Genomic DNA, 13,571 nt, shown 5'->3' on the forward strand with positions numbered 1-13,571 from the left:
TTTTTGTAATCTTTCTCTTATATATTTGGGAGGGAGAGGAGGATTATATTAAGTTGACTCCTGAATCAGTATAGATTGCAGCCATTTTTCCAAAGAGCTTTTCCCCTCTTTGCTCGGCCTTGAGCCTCTGCTCACTTTCCCATAATTCCTTAGTAAGATGATGCTCTCTGACAGAAAGGGTGTTCCCCTTAAAATACCCAAAACCACACTATCGACATATGACCTTACCTTTACAACTTTATTGAAGGATTATAGGTAACAAAATAAATTTTAGTACCCAAGAGAAAAACTAAAACCAAATGCTCAGGGCTTCCCTGGTGGCGCAGTGGTTGAGAGTCCACCTGCCGATGCAGGGGACACGGGTTCATGCCCCGGTCCGGGAAGATCCCACATGCCGCGGAGCGGCTGGGCCCGTGAGCCATGGCCGCTGAGCCTGCGCATCTGGAGCCTGTGCTCCGCAACGGGAGAGGCCACAACAGTGAGAGGCCCACGTACCGCAAAAAAAAAAAAAAAAAAAACCACAAAAAACAGATGCTTAAATATGACTATTTCTAGAGTCAAAGGAAAAGAACAAAACAAACATTTCATGGGGACTGGGGGTCCCCTTCATGGACACAGAACAGTATCTGGTTGTGTTTAAATTTACTTCTCTGTTACTACTCTTTGAAGGAGCTTTCTTTAATCCCTACTGTAAAAAAAAATCTCCATTTAGGAGGACTCTAACCTGTACCCACAGAGATTTGTTCTACCCTAGGAAGCACAGCCCAACTCACAAACTCCATCCCCGCTGCAGAGGATAGAGGACACAATTTACAGGAGACAGGACACAGTTCTCCAATACATTTCCCTAAGTCTGAGTTTTTCAGTTAAGAGGCAGTTAAGCAAAACCATCCCATTTGGCGCCTCGAGTTCTAGGCCCCTCAAGTCTACACCAGTGAGAAATGAAATGTACACCTTCATTCCTCCTGTAGTTTTCTGGTAACTTACTGGACCACACACACACACACACACACACACACACACACACACACTCACTCTCTCTCTCTCTCTCTCTCTCTCTCTCTCTCTCTCTCTCTCTCCGAGGACAAACATTTCTCAACTCTGGGACAATGGAAGAGAAACATTTTCTTAAGTGATATTTCTTAAACATTTCCAGCCTAATTTACACAGATTTCCCTGCCCTTAGCAGAGATGGCCACTATACATGATTACAGAGAGAAGTCATTTCCCATTGTTCACACCAGCATTATTCGCCATAACTGAAACATGAAAGCATCTCAAATGTCCATCAATGGATTAATGGATAAGCAAAATGTGGCATATAGATACAATGGAATATTTTTCAGTCTTAAAAAGGAAGGAAATTCTGCCCTTTCCTCACCTGCCACTAGGTGTTCGGTCCTGAGGAAGCTAAGTCTGTGCTGGGGTGAGGCCCTCACTTCAGTGGCCTAGCACCACGCCCAGAAGTGCCGTCATTCTTGACATGCCCAGCAAAATGCGTAGAAGCATGAGAGACCAATGGAGGAATGTCTCCTAACAATGCCTGCCCTTCTTTATATAGCTTCTGTTATGGAATGAATGTTTATGTGTCCCCAAAATTCTTATGTTGAAGCCCCATCCCCCCATTGTGACTGTATTTGGAGATGAGGCCTGTGAGGAGGTAATAATAGTTAAATAAGATCATAAGGGTGGGGCCCTAATCTGATAGGGCTGATGTCCTTATAATAGAAGATGAAGATATGTCATCTTCTTGCTCTCTCCATTATGTGCGGACACGGTGGAAGGCAGCTGTCTGCAAGCTAGGAGGAGAGCTCTCACCAGGAACCAGATCAGCCAGCATCTTGATCTTGGACTTCCCGGCCTCCAGAACTGTGAGAAATAAATTTCTACTGTTACACCCAATCTGTGATATTTTGTTATGGCAGCCCATGCTGACTGATCTACTTCTTATCAGGATAGTTGTTTCAGCACAATTCTCACCTACCCCAGGCAGCCTGTCCTGGCATTATGATTTAGGTATTCCTGCTCTGTGTTCTCATAGTGCTTTCTTTTTATCTCTGTTCTAACACATGTCACACTCTAGGTATTCATTCATTCTTTCATTCACTTGAATATAAAATATATGTATTTATTGAGCTCTTACCGTATGCCAAAGCACTCATCTTGGTACTGGGTACAAAGTTGCAAATAAAAAGTCTTTCTTCTCATGGAGCTAATAAACACATAAACTTAAGTTTAAGATAAGCGGGGCAGTTTGATTAAGAAAGACTCGGGAGAAAGGAGCTACTTTTAATTTGGGGGTCACGGAAGGCTTCGTTAAGGAGGTAACATCTGAGCTGAGACCTGGATACTGAGAAGGATAAGTCCATGAGAGAATCAAAAGGAAGAGTGTTCTAGGCAGAAGGAACAGCAAGTGCAAAGACCCTGGGTTAGGAATGGGCAAATTAGCTCGTTCAAGAAACAGAATAGATAGCAAATGTGACTGGGCATGGTAGGTGAAGGAGAGAAAGGTCAGCACCATAGCCACAGAACCAGATATAGAGCTTTTTGCTATGGTGTGTATGATTTAATTTAAATTAAAAATTTTTTAATATAGCAGTGTGATATTATGTGTTAGTATATGTGTGGGCAATTGCCACAATGTGGAATATAACTCTCAGGATGGTCAGCTAGAATTTGACTCAGGAAGGTCATATCAGAGGCAACTACTAAAAGCTAGATACCAGAGGCTTTGCAAATTTGCATAGTGAATGTTAGAAATGTGTTTTCATTGGTAAAATTATAATATGTAAATATAGGATAAAATGCTAGTTGTTAGAAATGGGTTTTTAATTGAAGATATTAGTGACATTTTATATATATATTGTACTGGCTAAAATATTTCAGAGATACTCCTGAATATACAAATTTTATCCAAAAATCCAATTTAAAAAATAAACAAAGGACTCAAATAGACACTTCTTCAAAGAAGATATACAAATAACCAATAAGCATATGAAAAAAATGCTCAACATCGCTAATCATTGGGTAAATGCAAATCAAGTTCACAATGATATACCACTTCATATCAATTAGAATGGCTATTATCAAAAATACAGAAAATAACAAGTCGTACCAGGATAAGTGCACTCTTGTGCCCTTCTGGTGGGAATATAAAATGGTGCAGCCATTTTGGAAAACAGTATGGTGATTTCTCAAAAAATTAAACATAGAATTACCATATGATCCAACAATTTCACTTCTGGATGTATATCCAAAAGAAGTGAAAGTTGGGACTTGAACACCCATGTTTATAGCAGCATTATTCACAAAAATCAAAAAGTGGAAGCAACTCAAGTGTCCATTGACAGATAAATGGATAAAATACGGTGTATATATACACAATGGAATATTATTCAAGCTTAAAAATGAATGAAATTCTGATACACACTACAACATAGATGAACCTTGAAGACATTATGCTTAATGAAATAAGCCTGACATAAAAAGACAAATATTGTATGATTCCACTTCTGTGAGATATCTAGAGACAGAAAGTAGTATGTGGTTACAAAGGTTGAGGAGAAGGGCAAAGGGAGAGTTATGGTTTAATGGGTTTGGGGTTTCAATTTGGGATGATGAAAAGTTATTGAGGTAAATGGTGGTGATTGTTGCACAACAGTGTGAATGTACTTAATGCCACTTAAAAATGGTCACGATGGTAAATTTTATGAGTGCTTTACTACAATTAAAAAAAAAATTCCATCCAGCCCCATAGCCTGTTCTGTTAAGGATGACTCTCCAGGCTCAATCCCTAAATTGTCATTTGTCCAGCTAAGGATTTGGAAGATTCTGGTTGTCTAAAATAGACTATAAGGTTAACTGGATCTTGCCTCTAGTATATTGTCACATTTGCCTCCAGTGTATCTTTCCTGAAAGGTGTGGTTAGAATACTAAAAAATGACAGAGCTGGGACTTCATTGCACTTACAGAACATATTACATAACTTTGTGTGTGTGTGTGTGTGTGTGTGTAAGAATTGTCCAAGCAAGTGCTTCATTGATAGAGTGAGGTTTTGGGGGAATGTAACTAAACCTCACTCACCTGAAACTATTGATGGCTACCCCTGTCTACCAAAAACAAAACAAAACAAACAAAAAATTAATATTCCTGAAAATATTGGTACACTGAGCAAGATTATGTTCAGATAAATTTCAAAAGAAGTGAGAACTCTAATTTCTGTAAGAAGCCGAACTTTGAAATGTGGAAAATAACACATGCATGCTAGCTAGTATGCTTTTGGGTATGTGTTCTGTAAAGCAGGGGTCCCCTACCCCAGAGTCAAGGACTGGTAGCCAAGCTGAGGACTGGGCCGAGGACATGTTAGGAACTGGGCCGCACTGCAGGAGGTGAGTGGCAGGTGAGCAAGTGAAGTTTCATCTGCCACTCTCTGTTGTTCCCCATCGCTCCCATTACCACCTGAACCATCCCCCTGCCTCCATCCGTGGAAAATTTGTCTTCCACAAAACAAGTCCTTGGTGCCAGAAAGGTTGGGGACCACTGCTATAAAGGATGGGGGATAGTTAGAAACAAACTCATGTACCTAACTGTCGAAAAACTGTAGTAACTGGTGGTGAAAGCATTGTGCCAGTCTGACTTTGAGGAGGTTTAATCACCTCTTCTGTGTTTAGGTTGAGGTTAAAGATTTAATGAAGGAAGAAAGAATGTTGCCATAGTTGAGGCTAGAATGCATAGCATAAGTGGAAAGAGAATAATGTGGAGAAGTGAAAGTAGCCACATTCATCCACAAGCAGAGCCATTGCCTAGGGATATGACAAGATTATTTTCTGAGAGACTATCAGCAAGAACACAAAAATTAATAGAGTGAGAATTCGACAGAGGGCACAAAGTTGCAAAGTGAGGACATTAAGGTTTACACAAAGCTCCAGTTACAAACTATAAAAAAATAATTTGCTCAAGACAAGGAAAAGTAGGATGGAATTTAGTTACCCAGAAGAGACCTAAAGAAGGAGACATTTTTCTGTTAATAGGGTATATTTAGGACCTTAAGCAGCCACCACCATATGGGAGACTGAGAAGAAACTTAAACTAAGGTCCTCAAAACGAAGGAAGAAAACTTCAGCTAAGTCATCCTGCTTTTTGGTTCTTGCAGGAAACACTGGCCCAAAGCCAATATTATTATAATTTTTTAAGCAAAGAGATGGAAAAACATTCCAGGAATGATATACATAGAAACTAGGAGTTCTGCTTCTATTTAGGATGAAGAAAACCACATAAGAACATTGCCCCCTTCTTAAATCCAAACTCCAGGGGGAAAAAAATTTCAAAAATGATAGCTTTTTGAAACCATTAGAGAGCCGTGGTTGCAAGGTAACCAAGCAAACCGAATTTAAGTATTGACAAACTCCTCTGAGGAGAGATGTGACTCTTGAACAATTTCAGTTTTGGGAGAGCCAAGAAAAATTAAGTGGTCACCATAGAAGCATGTAAGAGTAATGTGCTAACATTATTAAAATGAATTTCTTAGGGCCAAGCTATTTTTCGTCAAATATAACAGAAAATTCGTCGAGAGAAAATTTGGATTAAAATAAATATTAAAGGGAATTCTTTAGGCAGGAGGAAAATGATTCGAGATGGAAGGCTAGAAATGCAGGAAGGAATGAAGAACGCTGGGAGAAATAATTGTATATATGTGCATATATATTGACTTTAAAAGCAACAATTATAAAGTTAGCCAATTTAAATATAGAATTAAATGCATGATAACACAACAAGTGAAGAGGAGAGAACACACATTAAGGAGTTTTAGCTCTCGCATATTTGCTATATGTATATTGTGATTTCTAATGTAATCTCTAAAAGAATAGCAATAAAATTAATACAAAAAAGAATAAAAATGATTGGTAAAATTAAGACAGATCAAGAGAATAAACACAAAACAGATGAGACAAATAGAAAACATATAGCAAGATGGTAGATATAAAACTAAATATATTGAGTGATGTCAGTGAAAATGGCAGTCAAAAGTTCCTAAAATTCTCCCCTCAAAAATAACAAGAAAACAGACCCCAAAAATGTCAGAATCAATTTTTTCAGAACTCTGAAAATTAACCAAAGCCTGTCAGCAATCCATGGAGCATTTATTTATTATTTAAGTTTATTTATTTATTTTTTGGCAGCATTGGGTCTTCATTGCTGCACACAGGCTTTCTCTAGTTGTGTTGAGTGGGGGCTACTCTTCGTTGCAGTGCGCAGGCTTCTCATTGTGGTGGCTTCTCTTGTGGAGCACAGGCTCTAGGCACATGGGCTTCAGTAATTGTGGCACGTGGGCTCAGTAGTTGTGGCTTGCAGGCTCTAGAGCGCAGGCTCAGTAGTTGTGGCACACGGGCTTAGTTGCTCCGCGGCATGTGGGATCTTCCTGGACCAGGGCTTGAACCCGTGTCCCCTGCATTGGCAGGTGGATTCTTAACCACTGCACCACCAGGGAAGCCCAGCAGCTGGATTCTTTTTTTTGTTGTTGTTTTTTCAGCAGCTGGATTCTTAACCACTGCACCACCAGGGAAGTCCCATGGAGGATTTATTAAAGAAAATCCGCTGTAGGGACTTCCTACAACTAAAGAGCCCTACCAGCGCAACCAAATAAATAAATTTTATTTTTTTAAAAAAAGGAAAAGCAGCTGTATCTTGATAAGAACAGCAAGCTTAGTGGTGTTTTAACTTACTCTGCTCCCCATCCTCCCTCTGCAGTAGCTTTGAAAACTAACCACATGCAGTCACTGGAGGGAGCAAAAGGATTTACATTGGTGAAAACCCTATTAATATAGACTTACATAGGTGTAAATCTTCATGATCTTGGATTAGAAAATGGTTTCTTATATGTAACACCTAAAGTACAAGCAATAGAAAAGTAGGTAAATAGAACTTAATCAAAGTTTAAAACTTTTATACTTCAAAGGACACTATCAAGAAAATGAAAAAGCAACCCACAGAATGCGAGAAAATTTTTGTAAATCATACATCTGATAAGGGACTTGTATCTAGACTACAAAACGAGCTATTACAACTCAATAAAGACAAACATAACCCAATTTAAAAATAGGCAAAGAATCTGAATAGATAATTCTCCAAAGAAGATATAGTAATGGCCAATAAGCACATTAAAAGATGCTCAACAGCATTAGCCATGAGGCAACTGCAAATCAAAATCACAATGAGAGGATAAAATGACGCATGGGGCAGAGTGAGGTGCAGTCGTTCACCTAGGCTTCGGCCCGGCTTCTGGAGATGAAATGATGTGATTCCTGGGATTTGCTTCAAAATAATCTGACCTATTGGAAAATTCTATGAGAGAAGCTCAGAAGAGCCAGCTCTGTGCCTGTGGATGTCATGTGCCATAGGAATTGATGTTTTCAGTGGTTATGAAGAATAGTGGTCCTTTGTGTTCACAGTAAAGTTTGCAAGTAATGATGTTTTTCTTCCAGTGAGCATTTGGGATCCCATGCCGCCTGCAGTGGAAGTGTGGAATCCTAACCACTGGACTACCTGGGAACTCCCAGTACTAGACCTTTTGGAAGGAGTTGGAGAGTAGGGGTAGTGGCTCAGAAAGAGCTTCTCTTTCAGAAATGTGGCTGCTAAGCCCCAGTGCCTGTGATACTTGTGCTTCACAACCACAAAGTTCGAAGGTGGGAGTCAATCATTTTGATAAGTCTCCTGAAAGGAACAGCTAGCAGGAGCTGAACCCTTTTTCCATTTGGCCTCGTGGCAAAGGCAGAGATCACACCAGCAGCTCCACACAGTATGATGTGCTCACTAGTGCCCTCTGAACAATCTTCTGGTACCTTGCCTAAAGACAATGCCCCATTTTGTTGGGATTCCTTGGATGAGGATGGATTGGATGACTCCTTGCTGGAACTGTCTGATGGAAAAGATGATGGCCATTTCAGTTTCACGGAGGAAGATTCAGGAGCTTTTGAAGGATGATGACCTATCAAATGAGCACTTTTCTTGGGGAGGAGGCTTGTCTAACGATGACAGCAGGAATGTTGAGAAGGGAGGGAAAGGGAGTCAAATTCCACTTGATACTCCCCAAGAGAAAAATTCATTGTACAGCTTGGGACCAGAAGCTGAGACCTCTGGCCTCTTCAAACTACCTCAACTAAATACATCAGCTGGTCATGGACCAACTCCTACTAAACCATTGAACAGACGCTTTGCACTAGAAAAGAATCTTATAAAAGTTACAGTTGCACCATTTGATCCAACAGTTTGTGATGTTGCACTTGATAAGGACAAGACTGATACATCCGAAGTTACTGAAAAACCCTCCTCCCTTGGAGAAGAGATGAGAGAAGATGGTCTTAGCCTAAGTGAGAGCACAGTTTTCACAGAATCTGAAGGGATCAGCCCCAATAATTCTGCCTATGATGGGCCCCCACTCCCTTCTTCAAACAGTAAGTTTCAACAAACTGTCTCTGATAAAAATATATCTAACAGTAAGAAGCCTACACCTGTAACCTCTCAGATATTGAACCATTCAAAGACTCCTTCTAATATGGGGTCATCCTGGAGAAATGGATCACATAAATCAAGTTTTGAAATGAGGTTTCCAGTTGTTTCCAGTTCATCAAACAAACATTTTCTTGACAAAGATTCTGGGAAGCTGAAGGTACATGAAAAAAGACTAGGCAAGGTCATTCCTGTTCTGCAAACCAAAACAAGGACTAATATTCTGACGTTTTCACCATCAGATCTAAAAAAGCAGAAGCAAAGTTATCTCAGGAATGTCATTGCTCATATAGAAGACCCAGTGAACTCTAACCAAGGTACCTTGGGGGAGCTGTGTGCCTTGATGGATCACGTTTATCACATACAGAACCCAAAATGGCAGCATCCTTCGGACCTCACCAGGTGAAACTATGCCTGGTTCCAACAGAAATCTCTGCAAAAATACAGTCTGACTCAGTGGGTTGACGGGAACATGTGAAGCCACCATCGGTTCCAGCATCTACCAGATTTCCTGTACAGTCCATTTGTCTCCTCCCATCAGCAATGAAGGTCCCTATCCAGGGTCCTGTCCAGAGCAGCATCTCATCTGCTGCTGCTTTGTGCTTTGTAGATTTTAAAATTTATTTTTCACAACATTTTTATTTAAAGAACTTGTCACCTTTTGGAAATGCCCATTGCTGACTTGAAATTTTTTGTATAAGGTCCTTCCTGTTTGTGTGTGTCTATGCATTTAAGCAGTGTTGAGTTGATATAGTTTTAATTTTTTAATTTAAATTGAAGGTGGCTACCGCCTGAAAGCCAGCATTAAGTCAAAACACCCAGGCTCAAGCAAAACACCCACCTCTGTGCAGAGGTGAAGTCTACTTCTGGTGCCCAGAAGAAATCATCTTTTAATCTCCTATGAGGAAGAGATTCTTTATCAGGCTGCAAGCCAGTGTTAATTATTGCTGGTGACTTATAAATGGATACAAGTCACTTTTAGCAACCCCTCTTACTTTTTTTATTTGAATCTCCGAATACCTGTCAGTATTTTAAAAGTTGGTAATCCAGCACATCTGAAGAGTTGAAAGGACAAATTAAAAGTGTAAATCTTCTCTTCTTTTTGTACCTACTAGCTGCCTTTATTTTTTGGCTTTTTTTTTTATTCTTCATTAAATTTATTTTGCACAATAGTGTTTACAAATCTTGTACATCTTAACTCTAATAGAAGAATAGCAATAACAACCCCTGTTGACTAACAACCCCTGTTGATGACTAACAACCCCTGTTGATTTGCAGTCTTGTGACTGTTTGCCTTCTCTGCCTTTCTTCAAGGATTTTCCTTCTTTTTTCCCCAGTGACCTTAGGGCTCTACCAGCATATTCCTGTATCCTGTTAGACATAGATATGCCTCTTAAGAAAAGCCTTACTGTACTCATTATTGAAGAACCACCTACCCAGAGTCTTGACTCTAGGACAGGCCAGAAAGCAGTGCTATTGAGAGGTGTCAGTTGGTCTTCAGTTTCATCTGCTGAACCCCAAATTCAAGTATGAGTTGACATATTAGTCAGTGAGCTTCCATCCTGTGGGAGAGACTTTGGAGAAGCTGTCTTTTGTCTCCATTATTAGTTAATAAGAGGTGCCTTTTGGTCCAGGATGTTACCATCTCCTTACTTGGTCAAATCTCTGATGTACAGTTTTACAAAACTACTAAAGTGGATCTAAAATAGTTTTGATTAAGCCTGTGCTCAAAGCATTACCTGATCTTGAGGGTAATGCTATGTGCAGCTATCTTAATGGATGTCTTAGGAGTTTGTTATTCTCTTTACAGACAGCTCTAGACATCTCTTGGGAGATGTCTGGCATTTGTGCTGCTGTTCACTCTCTGTGAAGGTTGTACCTAGTTGCTATAGCACGGCCTGTGATACTGGTCTCACTGCCTCTGTCTGGTTTTGTTCTTCCATAAGCCCCATCTTTGTATGCCAGTAACCCATCTTAAACATCCTACCCTGCTTTAGAAACTGACTTGGGAGAAACTTGGTCATAGTTACCAGTAAACTTAGATGGACATCCCTAAGTGTTAACTATTTCTATCCAGTCAAGGATTCTCTTTTCCTTCAACATTTGGTTTAGAGTCTGGGACCAAAATGCAAAGGGGAAGAGTTCTGTTCAAAGGCAAGAGTCAAAATCTGTTATTTCAGTTGGCATTGCCTATATCAGTCACTTCTCCAGGTTTCCGTAAATTAGCTTGATGGAATGGGACAAACATCCACCTTTGGAACTATAGCATAGTTAGAATTCATTGTTACTGGAATAACTAGCATTGCAGTTGTCTTGTTCCCCACAGATAACCAAGGAGTAAAGGGACAGCCTTTTGCTTAGGCAAAAGTCTAAGACTCATGTTCCTGCCTCCCTGGTACAGGAGGGTTTAAGACTGATATGTAATGGGAGCATCGCTTTTGCCAAATCAAATGAGTGACGGGTTAACGAGAAAATGTGACAATCACATTTTGTCTTTGCTCAAATAATTCTGTTTTTCCAAAGCTTTAGCAGCTTACTTAAATCTGTTAGACTGGGGAAGGAGAAAACTGTTCCCTAGCAGTTAACGTGGTATTCTTTAAGAAGAAAAACAAAGCCAAAGAAAACTCATTATTAGGCATGTTTGCCTTAAAGACAGTAGTGGGTAGAATCTAGAGTTTTAATCTGTTTTTAAAAGCTACATATCTCATATTTGGTGTTGGCCTCTAAGTCTAATTTTCATGTAGAATTCTTGCCATGTTGTTTTATTTGCATAAGCATTGTGTGCATTTAACTGCCTACCTAGCCTTCTTCATCTGTGATGACCTTCTCGCCACAGGGATCTTGAAAATACAGAGTATGAATGTGCTGTTTACATAGTTTACTTGTAAGTAAAGAGCCTGAAATAACCTGTAGTTTTGCATCTAATGCGGACCCCAATTTACTTTGGTTATTGTCAGGATCAATTATGAAACTGAAGTTTGGTGCCTCCTCTTTATCATGTTTTTCCCCTTGTAGCAGTTGTGTTTAATGTCATTAAAAAGAAATAAAAGTTCTTGTCAGTGAAAAAAAAATCACGATGAGATACCATGTCATGGGATGTGTATAATAAAAAACAAAATTTTAATGAAAATAACAAGTGTTGGAGAGGATGTGAAGAGATTGAAACCCTCATATATTGCTGATGGGAATAGAAATGGGTTCTGCCACTGTGGAAAACCATTTGATGGTTCCTCAAAAAGTTAAACATAGAGTTATCATATGACCCAGGAATTCCACTTCTAGTTATACACCCCAAATAATTTTTTAAAGATGTTTAAACAAAAACTTGTAAATGAATGTTCATAGCAACTAAAACGTGGAAACAACCCAAATTTCCATCAACTGATGGATAAACAGAATACAATAGAACATTATTCAGCCATAAAATGGAATAAAATATTGATGCATGCTCCAACAAGAGGTCATGTATTATATGATTCCATTTATATGAAACATCTAGAGTAGGCAAATCCATAGAGACAGAAAGCAGATTATTAGTTGCCAGGGGCCAGGGGGAAGGGAAAATGGAGAGTGACTGCTAATGGTCCTGGGGTTTCTTTCTGAAGTGATGAAAATATTCTGGAATTAGATGGTGGTGAAAGGTACACAACTCAACTAATTATACACTTTAAAAGGATGACTGTTAAAAATAAAAGATGACTGTTATGGCATGTGAATATATCTTAAAAACCCACCCCAAAATATCAGTAATTAAATGGAAATAGATACTCAAATCAAAAAGCTAAAATTGTCAGACCGATTAAAAAACAAAATGTAACTATACAAAAAATATTTTATGGGAAATCTTTCAGGATCTAGACATCAGTTTCCAAGATATTGATATAATATCAAGTTCATCAAAAATAGGAGAGGAGGAAGTCCAATTGCAAAGTGGCAGATTCTGTCATGTAGCAACATGAACACACAGTTAACTACAGTATTTAATATGGCTGCTATATTAGAGATTTAAATTTCGCCTGTCATAGATTTAATATATTTGGTCTTTGAGTCATGTTTTGCTCTAGTATATGCTTAATTATTTCAAATTGCTTTTATTCTTTCATTACTAATGTTATGAATATTATTGTATAATATATTTATAGCATAATAATTAAAGAAATAAGTTCTCATAACCATTATTTTCTAGATATTTTTGTAATTACATTGCAAATCTTATTTTTGTTCCAAGATTTGATCTCAAGGAGAGGGGAGAGGATATGATCTGGGCTAAGTCTTAGGGAAGATGCATGGAAATTAGCCAGGAGAGGTAGGTATTCAGAGAAAAGGAGAACATGTTCCATGCAGAAATAAGAGTAAAGGCAAACGAGAGAATGAGAGTTCATAGCATATCTGAGGAGTTTCGAAAAGCTTGGCTTGACTGGAGAATAATGGGGAAAGAATGGAGTGATCTAGGCTATAAAAGAAATAATTTTAAATTTTGATCAGGAGGTTGATATGGTTAGATCTGTGTTTTTAAAAGATAAATCTGGCAGCAAAATACAGTATGGTTTGGGTGAGTCTATAGGATAGGACATCCGTTTAAAAGGCTGTTGTAGCAATATGGCAAGAGACGATAAGAGCTGGGCACAATGAAAGTGCTTTCATTGTTCTGATGTTATCCAGCTTTCTCTCTCTCTCTCTCTCTTTCTCTCTTCAGACCAAAGTTACCCCTAGAAAATTTTCTGGTCTTTATATCTGTATCTCTGAATGAAGGGTAGAGAACCTGGTTTATATCACTTAGTTATTCTAGGTCTTAATTTTCTTATTTGTAAAATGATAGTTTCCAAGATCCTTCCCATTTCAATGTTCTATGGAAGTACCTTGCCGCCAGCTGAGAACATTAACCATCACACCAGCCACGTGTGAAACTAATGATACTTCTGGATTCTTCACTTTTCACTCACTTAAACTAGTGTATTGGGTTTCCAAGTGATTTAAGAATATTCTAGACATAGTGCAGTTTTTGTTAACTTTATAAGATAACTTTCTACTTAAAAGATACAGAAACTTTGTGATGTGAGACCAAA

The 13,571-nt window shown here is 38.8% G+C and overlaps 1 pseudogene; it reads left to right on the top strand.

Moving 5' to 3' along the window:
• Window positions 1–1,074: 1,074 nt before the first annotated feature.
• On the top strand, window positions 1,075–11,576 carry LOC113618352 (S100P-binding protein pseudogene; annotated as a pseudogene).
• The last annotated feature ends 1,995 nt before the right edge of the window (window positions 11,577–13,571 follow it).

This window comes from Aethalodelphis obliquidens, unplaced genomic scaffold, assembly GCF_003676395.1.
Source record: "Aethalodelphis obliquidens isolate GAN/ISIS:26980383/991018 unplaced genomic scaffold, ASM367639v1 scaffold5, whole genome shotgun sequence".
Classification (NCBI taxonomy): domain Eukaryota; kingdom Metazoa; phylum Chordata; class Mammalia; order Artiodactyla; family Delphinidae; genus Aethalodelphis; species Aethalodelphis obliquidens.